Raw genomic sequence first — 13,620 nt, 5'->3', positions numbered from 1 at the left:
AGTGCAATAATAGTTCGAACATGAACCATAAAAATGATTTCATCTACAAAGGTTGAAATTGGCAACATAATTGCATTTCTGGGCAACGAACAGCAGCTATGATTCTATGATCAATGAGCAAAGATCAAATGATGGATCCATTTGATGTTGTAGGATTAATGAATAATACTACAAAAAGTACACCATGACAGATGGATAGTTGTTGGAAAACCCAAACTATACACACCCTGTTCATACCCTGGGTCGAGCTATCCGACCCGGGATGATCGGCAACACAGCGACCGACCTCTTCAGGTCAGACTACCCGACCTCTTCTAAAAGAGCTCGGCCATATCGACAGGAAAGCCCAATAAAGGGCCCAAATAGAGGAACACGACCCAAATCCAAAGGCAATTCCAGCCTATAGAGATAAAGGCGGTTCCCTTGAAGATAAGCTGACTTCATCCAAAACAGGATAAGATAAGATAAGATAACTAACTTATCTTATCAAAAAGGTCAGCCCACACTACTATAAATACACTGGAGCACCCAGGTATAACTCATACTTTGATTCTACAAAAAACCTGCTTAATACCCGTGCTAACTTAAGTATCGGAGTCTCTTGCAGGTACCCCCCACCCTTCGGTGGCCAAGGATCAGCAGTGTAGCAAGTCCAACAAGTCAGACACAACAGCCCCGGCCGCCACCAGCCAGCCGGACACGTCATCCCCGACCATTACCAAGGATCTCATCCGAGATCGACCTCCAGTTTCAGGTAACCCTCGGAACATTAGCGCCGTTGCCGGGGAACCTGAAAGTCATCCCAAAACCATGGCGGACGGCCATAACAACGACCACGACTCGAATCTGGAGAACAGAACACCGCACAAGAACGCGGACACTACGCTAAAGGATACTCCGGAATCCAACGGGGACAAAAACTCACCAAATCCGGGAGCCATGGAAGCACTTCAAGATCGCTTAAAGCAACTTGAGAAAGAAACCCAGCAACAACGGGAGATCGGAAAGGATCTACAAAGAGAGGTACGGCGACGTCGAGAACTAGAAGAAAAACTATAGCAATTAGAAGCCGACCTCAAATCAAAAGCTCCTCGGACCACTCCTGAGGAAAATTCACACAAAGAACAGGATCCATTCACCAGGGAAATCATGAAGACCAAAATCCCAAAAGATTTCAAGCTCCCGGATATGGTTTTGTATGATGGCACTACAGATCCCAACCATCATCTCAGCAATTTCAGAAGCAGAATGTACCTTACCGATGCCTCAGATGTCGTTCGCTGCAAAGCTTTTCCAACAACTCTCACGAAAACGGCGATCAGATGGTTCGACAACTTACCTCCGAAGTCCATCTCAAACTTCGACGACCTGGCCAAAAAGTTCCTGGCCAGATTCTCCATCCAGAAAGATAAGGCCAAGCACGCACCCAGCTTACTAGGGATCAAGCAAGGAGATCGAGAGAGCCTCCGCAACTACATGGAAAGATTCAACAAAACATGCATAGACATACAAAGTTTACCAACAGAGGCCGCCATCATGGGGCTTATCAATGGCTTACGAGAGGGACCTTTCAGCCAATCTATATCAAAAAAGTATCCTACCTCCTTAGACGAAGTCCAGGAGCGAGCAGAAAAATATATCAACATGGAAGAGAACGCTCGGCTGGGAGAAATCTCAAAATCTGGGGCCTCCTACCGAGACAAAGACAAGGACTCCAAAAGGAAAGAAGATCGACAGGGTGAGAAAATCAAAAAATACCACAACTACACTCCTCTCAAAGCATCCCTGGTCGATGTATACAAAGAAGTCTGCCATACAGAAAAAATCCCCCCAGCGCGGCCACTCAAAGGCAAAAGGGGAGGAGGAAACCGGAAGGAATATTGTGAATACCATCGAATTCGAGGGCACTCTACCAACGAGTGCTTCGACTTGAAAAATATCATAGAAAAATTGGTAAGAGAAGGAAAATTAGATCGATTTCTGGCCACCCGGGATGATGACCAAAGAAAAAGACGGAGAGACGAAGATGATGGACGAGCTGAACGGTCACCTCAGACACCAGAAAGGCACGCCCACATGATACACGGCGGATTCGCAGGAGGTGGGATCTCCAAATCGTCCCGAAAGAGATATCTCAAAGAAGTATATTATGTTGAGGGAAAGGAGGAAGCACCCGACATCCCGGCGATAACATTTACTAAAGAGGACGCATCCGGCATCATCTCGGGACACGACGATCCCATGGTCATCACTATTATACTGGCAAATGCCAATTTACACCGCACACTAGTAGACCAAGGAAGTTCTGCCGACATCTTATTCAAAACAGCCTTCGACAAGCTCGGCTTAGACGAAAAGGAACTTAGAGCATACCCGAACAATCTGTTTGGACTAGGAGACACTCCGATACAACCGCTGGGATATGTATCGCTACACACTACTTTTAGAAAAGGGAACCAATCTAGGACCCTCAAAATAGACTACATTGTGGTCGACGTAAGTTCGGCCTACAATGCTCTCATAGGTCGGACAACACTCAATCAACTCAGCGCAATAGTCTCAACTCCGCATCTATGCATGAAATTCCCAACTACAGAGGGGATAGCCACGATAAAAGCAGATCAAAAGATGGCACGTCGCTGTTATAACGAGAGCTTAAACCTCAAAGGCAGAGGAGAAGAGTTTCATACCATTGAGCTTGGCGGAGCTCAGCGTCGAGAAGAACTCCGTCCGCACCCAGAAGGTGAGGTAGAGAAGGTTCAGATTGGAGACACCTCGGACAAAACGACTACTATTGGCACGGTCCTAAGAGGAGACTCAAAAGAATTACTGATACAATTCTTACGAGATAATGTCGACCTCTTCGCATGGAAAGCCACAGACATGCCAGGCATAGACCCTAAGCTAATGTGCCACAAGTTGGCGGTCTATCCAGGATCGCGGCCGGTGCAGCAGAAGCGAAGAAAACTCGGACCAGAATGATCCCAGGCTGTGGAAGAACAAGTAAAAACGTTACTGGAGGCAGGATTCATAAGAGAAGTCAAGTACCCACTATGGCTAGCCAACGTCGTCTTGGTGAAAAAATCAAACGGGAAGTGGCGCATGTGTACCGATTACACCGATCTCAACAAAGCCTGCCCAAAAGATCCATACCCACTCCCAAGTATTGACGCTCTGGTAGATGCTTCCTCCGGATATAGATACCTCTCGTTTATGGACGCCTATTCGGGATACAACCAAATCCCCATGTATCCACCAGATCAAGAAAAGACCTCATTCTTAACACCAAAGGCGAACTACTGCTACATCGTGATGCCTTTCGGTCTCAAGAACGCGGGAGCTACTTATCAAAGGCTAATGAATAAAGTCTTCTCAGATCACATCGGAAAAACCATGGAAGTCTATGTGGACGACATGTTGATAAAAACACAAAGCGAAGATACATTATTGTCCGACCTGGCTCAAGTGTTTGACACTATAAGGAAGCATAACATGCGACTCAACCCCGCAAAATGCACCTTCGCAGTTGAAGCAGGCAAATTCTTGGGCTTCATGCTCACACAAAGGGGAATTGAAGCAAACCCAGACAAATGTCAAGCTATACTCAACATGAAGAGCCCAACCTGTGTCAAAGAAGTACAACAACTCAACGGGAGACTGGCCGCCCTATCCCGATTCTTAGCAGTAGCTGCGATAAGATCCCTCCCCTTCTATGCTACTTTAAGAAAGGGAAAACAGTTCGAATGGACGACAGAATGTGAGCAAGCTTTCCGAGACTTCAAGGAGTTCTTAGGACGGCCACCTATCCTATCTCGACCACGAAAAGGAGAACCACTCATATTATATCTCGCAGTAGGAAGCCGAGCGATAGCCTCAGCACTAGTCAGAGAAGACGAAAATGGGCAACAACCCGTCTACTTCATTAGCAAAGCACTACAGGGATCCGAGCTGAACTACCAGAAAATAGAAAAATTTGCCTATACTCTCATCCTAACATCTCGACGACTCCGCCCGTACTTCCAGGCTCACACCATTAAGGTTAGAACTAACCAGCCCATAAAAGGAATATTGCAAAAAACAGATTTAACAGGCAGAATTCTACGATGGGCAGTCGAGTTGTCAGAATTCGACCTCCAATATGAAGCTCGGACGGCCATCAAATCACAGTATCTGGCCGACTTCATCGCAGAATTCACAGATACCCTGGAAACTCCCACAGAATGGAATCTCTACATGGACGGTTCCTCAAATAAAACTGGAAGCAGCGTAGGCGTGATAATAGAAAGCAACCAAGGAACCCAAGTTGAGCTCTCCCTCAAGTTTGGGTTCCCGGCCTCCAATAACCAAGCGGAATATGAAGTATTATTAGCTGGTTTGAAGCTGGCTAAAGAGGTCGGAGCTCAAAAACTCAACATTTACAGCGATTCACAAGTGGTCACATCACAAATAACAGGGAGCTACCAAGCTAAAGACCCCACCATGAAAAAATATTTGGATAAAACCAAGGAACTACTCGGACAAATTGGGGAATATAAGATCTGCCACATACCCCGCGAACAAAATGCCCGAGCTGATGCACTCTCAAAACTAGCCAGCACCAAACCAGGGGGCAACAATAGAAGCCTCATCCAGGAAATGTTGCAAAACCCGTCAATCTCGGAAGAGGAAAAAGTCCTGGCCATAACAAGTCAGGACCAAGAATGGATGACCCCCATAATTAACTACCTCAAAGAAGGAACACTCCCCGCAGAAGAAAAGGAGGCAAAGAAGTTAAAAAGGGAGGCACAGTACTACACCATCATAAACAACATTCTGTACAAAAGAGGAATCACAATACCTTTACTAAAATGCGTGCCGACCTCTAACACAAAGGAAGTGCTAGAAGAAATACACGGCGGCATTTGTGGCAATCATCTCGGAGCACGAGCTCTCGCCAAAAAAGTACTCCGGGCAGGATTTTATTGGCCAACTTTACAGAAAGAAGCCACATAATTTGTAAAGACATGTCCACCATGTCAAAAACATGCCAACTTTCACATCGCCCCGCCAGAGGAGCTCATCAGCGTGACTTCGCCTTGGCCGTTTGCAAAATGGGGACTCGATCTTCTCGGCCCTTTCCCACAGGGATCAGGACAAGTTAAATTTCTCATAGTGGGAGTAGATTACTTTACAAAGTGGATCGAGGCAGAGCCCCTAGCCAATGCCACCGCTCAAAGAAGCCGGAAATTCTTATATCGAAACATTGTCACAAGGTTTGGGGTTCCATATTCAATAACCACAGACAATGGCACCCAATTCACAGATGCAGGCTTCAGAAAACTAGTAGCCGACTTGAATATAAAGCACCAGTACACCTCCGTCGAACATCCACAAGCCAATGGGCAGGCCGAAGCTGCTAACAAAGTCATATTGGCTGGATTAAAACGAAGATTACAAGATGCAAAGGGAGCCTGGGCAGAAGAGCTCCCACAGGTCCTGTGGGCATATCAAACAACGCCACATTCCACCACGAAGGAATCCCCCTTCCGATTAGCATACGAAACAGAGGCGATGATTCCAATAGAGATTGAGGAAGGGTCGCCTAGAGTAGTTCACTACAATGAGGAAGCAAACTTCCAACTTCAGAGAGAAGAGCTCGACTTGTTACCCGAAATCCAAGAAAGAGCTCGGATAAGGGAAGAAGCTCTAAAACACCAAATGGCTTCCAGATATAATCAAAGGGTAGTGCCGAAAAATTTCACAGAAAATGATATCATCCTAATCCGAAATAATATCGGAACAACTCGACCAGGAGAGGGAAAGCTGGCAGCAAACTGGAAAGGACCCTACCGAATTGTAGAAGTACTTGGAAAGGGCTACTACAGGCTGTCTGAACTCGATGGACGAGAGCTTCCCAGGTCATGGCATGCCTGCAACCTCAGAAGGTACTACAGTTAGAAAAGATAAAAGATCTCATCATTGGATGCACTCTTTTTCCTGAAAAGGTTTTTTAATGAGGCACCAAGTTGAGACTCAGACAACCCCATATGTATATATTTGCACTTTTCCTTTAAATAAAATATATTTTAGATATTCTACAAAGATTTCAAGACACATTAATCTGAAGCATTCATCGTCCGATTATAAAGCAACAGATCGGCAGAAAGTGAAAAACAATTTCACTGCACGATCACGATAAAGACAACCGTCCGATAAAGGTGAAAACGCGATTCACCCAAAGGACGATCTAGAGATGACAACCACTTTCTACAAATCGGCAAAGATGAACACAGAATAATGTAAGAAGTTATCGAAAGTGATCCAAAAAAGAACCTGACGAGGTCTTACGGATTGCTAAAATAATAACTTAAAGACTGGCCGACGTTGAGAAGTTGGACCAAGTCAACCCAAGTTATAAGTAAACCCTGGAAAGAGGTCTGGCCAACCCTATTAAAGAGGATTACTTTAACTTAGAAGGGCTCGACATGACAAAGTCAGCCCAAAATGAGAAGTTATCAAAGTAGTCCCTGAAAGAGATCTGACAAAGATCCAAGAAAGATGACTACAAATAACTTAAAGGAGACCGATATAACCAAGTCGGACTCCTACTACTTAAAAGTTATCAAAGTAGTCCCTGAAAGAGATCTGACAAAGATCCAAGAAAGAGGACTACAAATAACTTAAAGGAGACCGATATAACCAAGTCGGACTCCTACTACTTAAAAGTTATCAAAGTAGTCCCTGAAAGAGATCTGACAAAGATCCAAGAAAGAGGACTACAAATAATTTAAAGGAGACCGATATAACCAAGTCGGACTCCTACTACTTAAAAGTTATCAAAGTAGTCCCTGAAAGAGATCTGACAAAGATCCAAGAAAGAGGACTACAAATAACTTAAAGGAGACCGATATAACCAAGTCGGACTCCTACTACTTAAAAGTTATCAAAGTAGTCCCTGAAAGAGATCTGACAAAGATCCAAGAAAGGGGACTACAAATAACTTAAAGGAGACCGATATAACCAAGTCGGACTCCTACTACTTAAAAGTTATCAAAGTAGTCCCTGAAAGAGATCTGACAAAGATCCAAGAAAGAGGACTAAAAATAACTTAAAGGGGACCGATATAACCAAGCGGACTCCTACTACTTAAAAGTTATCAAAATAGTCCCTAAAAGAGATCTGACAAAGATCCAAGAAAGAGGACTACAAATAACTTAAAGGAGACCGATATAACCAGGTCGGACTCCTACAACTGGAAAGTTATGAAAGTAATCCCGGGAAGATATCCGACAAAGATCCAGGAAAGGGATTACAAAAATAACTTAGAAAAGGACTGGTTTAAACAACTCGGAGGACTAACTTGAAGAAATCGGTTACAAATCGTCAGAAATACAAGCCGGAGCGAGAACGAACCAAAAATCAAGTTAGACCTACCTAGTCACAACCACAAAGGATTCAAGATACAAAGTACAAAGCAATCCAAAAAGAGATACCAAGTCAAGCACAAAAAGCGCGATATCATCCACAAGGTTATAAAAGCCTCGGAGGCCACCAAAACCTATCTCAAAAAAGCTAAAGCATGCTACCATTTATTTTTCATAAAAAACAAAAGTTGCTAGGCAAGCAACGGGAAAGTGTCAGCAATTAACAAAACATAAAGAGTTTAAAAAAGCCCACAAGCCGGGCCAACTACATATCCAAAATAAAGCTAAAACTAAGGGTCAGAAGATTTTTTAGCAGCATCAGGCCGAGGAGACGGGGGCCGAGTCTGGAGAGGAACGGCATCTACAGTACCGTCATCTCGGTTCAAGATCTGGCAGTCGGGGTCAGAAGCGGGAGGACCAACCTCGGCAGGGACAGCAGAAGTCGACACCTTGGTAGAGGCTACAGGGGGAGCATCGACGTCATCCTCATCCTCGTCATCAGGGACACCCTTGCCATCCCTGACAACGTTCTCCAAGCTAAAGAGGGTTAGGTCGGCCTCGGGAGCAATAACCCGAACTTGTTCCCTCAAGTTCTCATAGGCAGCAGTTACACTGCCAACAAGATGACCTTGGAGTTCGGAATAATTAGCCCGGGCATTCTCCAACTCCTCTTTCAGACGCAACACCTCCCGGTAAGACGTCAAATAACTGTCCTTATGCCGCATAGCCGTGTCCTCGGCCAGTCTCAGAGAACCAGCCAGAGAAGTAGAACTAGCCTTTTAATTCTCCAAGTCTTTCTCCAACTTGGCCACCCTTACTTCAAGCTCCTCCTTCAAGTCCTTCATCCGATCAAATTCCTGTTTGGCCTCCTCCATAAAAGCTTTAGTAGCATGGAGAGGAAGACTTTGAGCAGTTCGATATAGGGCCGCCCCCATGTGTGCCAACTTAATACCACTCCAGGTGATATAATCAAAATGATGAAGAAGCGACACGTCGTCCATAGGAAGAACACCATAAGGGCCGACTTGTTGATCTACAAACTCAACCGTATCAAAGTCAGGAGCATCAAGGTTGAAAGGCTCAGTTATTCTTTGCTTTTTACTAGGAGGGGCACCGGAAGCTGCAACAGAAGATTGTGGAGGATCGACCAAACAGACCCGGGGAGTAGGAATTGCTCTCCTTGGCCCGGGAGAACTCGGTATAGGAGGTTTAACTAGAGGCTGAGAAGATCCCTCTCTGGCCGCCTTGGCCGAGATGTTTAAAGCAGCGGTCGCCTTCTTCGCCTTCTTATAGGCTCTCATAGAATCATTATTCTTCGACATCTCTGAAAAACACAAAAAACAAAGACAAGTTACAACACAGGAGAAACAAATCTCGGGAGCAAGTATAAAAACAAATCAGACAGTACCCAAAGCAGCCCGAACCAAAGAGGGATCACTCAAAAATCTCTTCGTGTCCAGATGGGGAGGCTTCCCCCACAAATCTTCGAGAACAACTACAAAGGCCCGCTTAACCTCACTAAGCATTTTCCATGTGTAACGTGGCACTCTTACATTCTTTTGCCACTCCAGAGGAAAAGCAGGCTCATCATTTTCATCAAGAAAAAAGGGGCGAACCCCCTCAATGGCACGGACTCGGAAGAAATAGTTCTTAAAATCTTTAAACGACTCGTCATACATGGCAAAAACTTTATGCCCCTGGGCCGACCTGAAAGAAACCCAGGAAGCTTTCTTTCTGGAGGAACCTCCAGGTTTGGCCGAAGACAAAAAGATAAAGGAAAAGAGTTTCAGAAGGTGTTATGTCCAACTCCTGGCAAAGAAGTTGAAATATTTTGATAAAACCCCAGGAGTTCGGATGAAGCTGGGACAGAGCAATGTTACAGGACCACAACAAGTCAGTTTCAAAAGCAGTAAAAGGGAAAGTAACGTTTAACTGGCTGAAGAAGTATTCATAAGCATAGAAGGAGGGACGCTCCCCTCGACAGAAGTCGAAAAACAAACTCTCTCATCGGAATCAGGAGCAACAAGCTCATAATCACCCTCGCGGGCACTGTTACCACAAATCCTATGGCGCTTCCTCAGCTCTGTGCAAAATTCAGCATCCACAATAGAAACACACAACAAAACAAGGGAGTCCAGCCAATCGGACATCCCCTCGGGAACTCTGGAAGACATCTCTATAATGTTATTGCGAGAAGACATGAGGCCAACTAATCCTACAAGTAAGAAAAGAAGATGGGATTACTAAAAACATCTCGGACAAGGGAGAAAACAACTCAATACGATACAGGCAAACACACAGAAAAGGAAAACCCCAAGACTCAAACCAAAATCTTGGGGCATCCTTTGGAGGCAGTAATAAAGCAAGGATTCTAGGAAAATCTACAGCTCCCACCCCAGCATTTTTCAAAAAAGAAAAGAACTTTAAACAGCAAGTAGTGTCAAAAGAAAAAGTCATCACAATCTATCAGCAAAAGCATTCCCAAAATCAAGTACGCCAAGAAGAAACCATCAAAGGTGCGAACTTTTTCAGAATCAGGCAAGGCAACCATCAAATAAAGCAAGAAATAGATACGAGTTTTTTCTGGATAAACGGCACCAGAACGGAAACAACAAAGAACATGCAAAACCCTAAAAGCATTAAGCAAAGGCAAAAAAGGACCATGCAGAAAATGAAGAAACTCCCAGAATAATAGGGCATAACAAAACAAAAGATCCAAACTTTCTCTAAAGAAAGGGTCAAAATCAAAGCAAAACAAGGAGAATATATGAAACGGGACTAACCTGGAGACGATGAGAAGCTTCGAGGAGAAAGACGGAAGTACAAAAATAAAAGCTGCCCAAGAAAATCACCAAGCAACGCCGCAACGCAAGGAAGCAGAAGAACAAAATGAAAAACAGAGAGCGAAAAGAGCAGAGAAAAAAGTTACGAAAAGGGCGAAGGAGAGAAACCGTTTTAGGGGTTTTCAAAATCAAAATGAAAGAGCCAAAGGGAAACGGGGAAATTAATGACAAAATTAATGAAAGCATTAAACCCTTGCACGTTCCCAAAGCGCCGATATAAAAGCGCGCGCTTTTAGAGGAAACGTTCTACATTCAAAAGCTGTTTCAAAGGAATCGACAAAATGCTTGAGTTCGGCCTCACTAGACTGAAGTCAAAGAACTCAACCTCAAAAGAAGACCGAGCTCAAGCAGGGGCACTGTTCATACCCTGGGTCGAGCTATCTGACCCGGGATGATCGGCGACACAGCGACCGACCTCTTCAGGTCAGACTACCCGACCTCTTCTAAAAGAGCTCGGCCATATCGACAGGAAAGCCCAATAAAGGGCCCAAATAGAGGAACACGACCCAAATCCAAAGGCAATCCCAGCCTATGGAGATAAAGGCGGTTCCCTTGAAGATAAGCTGACTTCATCCAAAACAGGATAAGATAAGATAAGATAACTAACTTATCTTATCAAAAAGGTCAGCCCACACTACTATAAATACACTAGAGCACCCAGGTATAACTCATACTCTGATTCTACAAAAAACCTACTTAATACCCGTGCTAATTTAAGCATCGGAGTCTCTTGCAGGTACCCCCCACCCTCCGGTGGCCAAGGATCAGCAGTGCAGCAAGTCCAACAAGTCGGACACAACAGCCCCGGCCGCCACCAGCCAGCCGGACACGTCATCCCCAACCAGTACCAAGGATCTCATCCGAGATCGACCTCCAGTTTCAGGTAACCCTCGGAACACACCCATTTTTTGAACTATTGAACATGCTCAAGCCTTTTGAGTTGTGCTTCTGTTCTTGCATCTGATGCTTTTAAAATCTTTATAAAGATTTTTGTGAAGTCTTAAGAACTGAACTTTGTACATCAACTTATCAGCATACATGTTTTGGTCTCTCATATGGCCAATGACTTCAATCAATTGCTCAAAGTATCCACCGCGAAGAAAGTTTATTAGTAGTAACTAGTATACATCTCTATTTGCCGAAAAACCACAACCCTTTGTGAATCTCTTAATCTCTCCCCACAAGATTGTGATTTCGCAATACATACCAAGAGATGAATATCCACGTAGCAGATAAGCAAAAGTCTGAATAGTGGGCTGAATGTTCATTTCAACCATTCTTCTATACACCTTTAGTGCATCTTCCATCATTCTCGCCATGCAAAAGAAGTGGATGGAAGAATTAAACTCATACACCAAAGGATAAATCCGATCTTTATCTTTCAATATTTGAACCAAAGTGACGACCAAATTTGATTTACCAAGTGAATCTGATGTTTCCACATAGTGAAAGTGTTTGTCGATAGTATCATCAGCCAATTCATTATCCAAATGAACCCTTGTCATTTGTTTTAGCAATGCATTTGCAATTTTTTGCATTTTGGGCCTACAATATGCTGACAAGAGTAACATATATGTATCCCAGTCCATATCCAGTAGCCTCTGCATCATCCAAAATATCATGAGCAGATTAAAGCCATCTAAAGTGAATGCAAGCACCAATTACATCAGAACACAAACTAGATCCTACTACTGAATATAGTTCCAATTGAACGCCAAGTAAGAGCTTTGAAAGTTCACTAATCCTCCCATCTTTCTTGTAACCGGTAATGAATTTCGCCAGTGCTCTGTTGCTGAGACCAAGTTTTTGACCGGTATAAAAGATCAGGTCTTGTCTACCTTCAGGTTTAACAACAGAATCATTCTACAGCAGCTCAGGCTCAATATGTATCTTTAATCCATCCCTAAGGTTACGTGATCCAATTGCAGTAGAGCAAGGCTTTTGAAGATCTTACCTATTTTTCTTTATTATCATGACAATTCTATAAACTATTCATATAAAAAACAAGCTTAGCAACATCATCAATGTCATTAAATTTGAAGTGCAAGCTCAATAAACTATCACAGAATTGTCGATAGAGGTGAATGAAAGCAGCTGGTACACTGTCAATATGATCTTTTAGTTCCCTCATTTTATCTTTTAAACCATTCATCTCTAGAATCTGTGAAACTATTACAACGATGTGTGCATCAACTACTGTCCCAGTTAGTGCCATTAATTCAATGAGCAACAAGCCCTTCAAGTGTAAATTAAACCTCACACAAGCATCAAGAACAAATGTAAAAGTCACAAACCTGAGACAAATAATTCCATACAATATATGCTCCAATCTTTTTCTTCACAAGGTGCAAGAAGACCGAGCACAACAAATGTATAGGGGGCACACACCCCTTATCCAACATCAATCTAAGAACTACCGCTGAGAGGTTGAAATTTGCAACCTTGCCAAAAAAAGTGCAAGTTTGGTTAACGTATCAACATGAACCAAACCAGAATTATTCTCCTCTTTAACGACCTGCAAAACCAAATCAAAAGCTTTTCTCGTCCAAGAATAATTAGAGGAATAAGACAACTGAACAATGAGTTGGTTTAGAAACCAAACCTCAGGGTACCCATACAGTGTCCTAAAATCTTGAAGATTCCCATCCTTCAAGCATCTGATGCTCTCTCAAAGTAGTTTTGAGCTTCCCTAGTAGAATTGCTTGGGTAGAACATTTCCATGGTAATCTTTCACAGTCACTACTACTAGAAGTGGAATTTTTTTGCAAAATGGGATTGAAATGCCCAGGAAAAAATCTCGACAAAGTTAAAGCCTTTCTGACCAAACGGTTGTGCAATGGAATGTATCTTGTGAAAGGAAGAACCATTCCAGGATGTCTATACCTAATGAGCTTGACGCATACACGACTGTAGTCCCAAGAGAGTAAGAAGTTACAAAATAAAAGAGATATTATCAAATAAATAAATAACAATTTTAGAAGCAACAATTACATAATCTATTATTCTCATTATACACAATTAGAATTAGGAAATTAAGCCTCATACTATCAAAAAATAAAATAAAATAAAATATACAGGAAGGAAGTGAGGTTGTGATGGCTGAGGGACAAATGCCACCTGCAGAACTAACGACAACAGCAATGGTGAAGGCTTGAAGGCTCAATTGCTCAAGGTTGAGAGATGGAGTTGTGATGAGATCTATGGTGGGGTGAGACAGAAAACAAGTGGAAGCAGAGTTGGATTAGAAAACTAATAGTATCTGGGCCCAAAAGTTCCCGCTATAAAGTGTAACACCCTAATTAGCTTAAGCTTTACCTCGCGTCATAAAGCAAAGGTTAATCAAAGGTTACGACAGTTCTAAGCTCATACATATA

General features: G+C 43.3%; 1 pseudogene; it reads right to left on the bottom strand.

Moving 5' to 3' along the window:
• The window catches only part of LOC110264357 (pentatricopeptide repeat-containing protein At4g17616 pseudogene), a 30,442-nt pseudogene extending 17,329 nt beyond the window's left edge, over window positions 1-13,113 (bottom strand).
• Between the last annotated feature and the right edge of the window lie 507 nt (window positions 13,114-13,620).

The sequence above is a fragment of the Arachis ipaensis genome, chromosome B7, assembly GCF_059453495.1.
Source record: "Arachis ipaensis isolate K30076 ecotype BB chromosome B7, ASM5945349v1, whole genome shotgun sequence".
In the NCBI taxonomy this organism is placed as follows: domain Eukaryota; kingdom Viridiplantae; phylum Streptophyta; class Magnoliopsida; order Fabales; family Fabaceae; genus Arachis; species Arachis ipaensis.
Note: the sequence above shows the minus strand (reverse complement) of the source record. Positions and strands in the feature narration are given on the sequence as shown.